This window comes from Molothrus ater, unplaced genomic scaffold (assembly GCF_012460135.2).
Source record: "Molothrus ater isolate BHLD 08-10-18 breed brown headed cowbird unplaced genomic scaffold, BPBGC_Mater_1.1 matUn_MA521, whole genome shotgun sequence".
NCBI classification, from domain to species: domain Eukaryota; kingdom Metazoa; phylum Chordata; class Aves; order Passeriformes; family Icteridae; genus Molothrus; species Molothrus ater.
The window spans coordinates 10,577-11,861 of NW_023416699.1; the positions used below are offsets into that span (position 1 = coordinate 10,577).

At 52.4% G+C, this 1,285-nt stretch overlaps 1 long non-coding RNA gene across 1 annotated transcript; it reads right to left on the minus strand.

The window, feature by feature from the left end:
• Positions 1-508: 508 nt before the first annotated feature.
• On the minus strand, positions 509-1,285 carry LOC118701223 (uncharacterized). Its single transcript, XR_004982444.2, has 4 exons — positions 1,164-1,285; positions 909-1,076; positions 745-825; positions 509-667 (listed from the first exon to the last, which is right to left on the minus strand). It is a non-coding gene; the product is annotated as an uncharacterized LOC118701223 (long non-coding RNA).

The following is a 1,285-nucleotide window of genomic DNA, read 5'->3' on the forward strand; positions in this document are numbered from 1 at the left end:
TTTATTCCAAGAACTGCAAAGATGGATGCCCGAGAATCCTACGGCCAGAAGCCTCTACCTGCCCTCACGTTCTTTCGAGTCCTAGTCCGCCATAATAGATCCTGGTGGGGCAGAGCTGTCAACACAGCTCAGAACAAGACCTGAAAAGACATCCGACCGGATGCTTCTAAAGAGAGAAGAGAGTCTGATGCCTGTGTGAGCTCCTAAGGCGAAAGTTCTATGGCATTGGTGCCAGGCCGAGGAATGCAGAGATCAGATACTAACAATGATGCCAGGGCTCCTGACAGGCCCCTCCAAGGCCTAAGATAAAAGACATGACATATCCAAACACGCATAATACACAAAAGACAAGTGACACGATACACACCGGGACTGCTCTGCCCTGCGCACCTCAGCACTGTGATGAAAAGTCAGGCTTTGCTTTTATGGGGCCTAAGGGTGTCCGCTTCATGGACACCCCCATCTCCAAAGGAGACTCAAAAACCCCTCCCGGTGGGTCCCTACCCTGCACCCTGCTTTCATCCCCTCTGTGGGTTGTACGCCTCTACTTATCTCTCAGACATCTGGGGATGCAGGTCCGTGTCAGGTGCAAAAGAAGGCAGCCTCAACATCTGGGAAGTTCCTGCTGGCACTGTTGTTCAACAACTCCCTGTTGTTTCTTAGTCAGCTACATGAAAGAAATGCAAATATCAATGCATGATCTCTGCAGCACACTGGCCAAAACCCAACAATTCTGCCACTCACCGTTCTCCTAAGAATGCCCAGCTCCTGGGGCCGCACCCTTCGGCCGCGCCCCGAGGCTGATGCCGTTGTCACGGGTTAAGCCTGGGGTAAGAGGAGACGAGGTCATGTGGCATGGCTGAAACCTGACGGGACCCTCGCTGCTCCTTCCTGCTTCCCCTACTCACCGCAACTCCTTGGCAGCTGCCCAAGACCACCTAGATGGCACCTTTAAATAGAAAAGATCAGGGCTTCATCACCAGATCCTGTAACGCATCCACAGGGCTCACACGTGCAGGGAACCCGGTGCATCAGCCGGCTGGTGACGGGGGCTTGGCAGGCTCCGATTGGATTGCCTAAGGCACAAAAAAGAGAATGGAAACTTAGAGCAGCACCAGAAACTGAGACCGGAGCAATAACAACTACTTCTCTCCACTGCTCACCTTGACTGCTGGTATCCAGATTTACTTCCTAAAAAGAAAGACAAAGAACAGAGCTGTAACAGAGTCACCACATACACTTCTGCTGCAGAGACAAATGGTGCCTCACCTGCTCAGGGGAAACC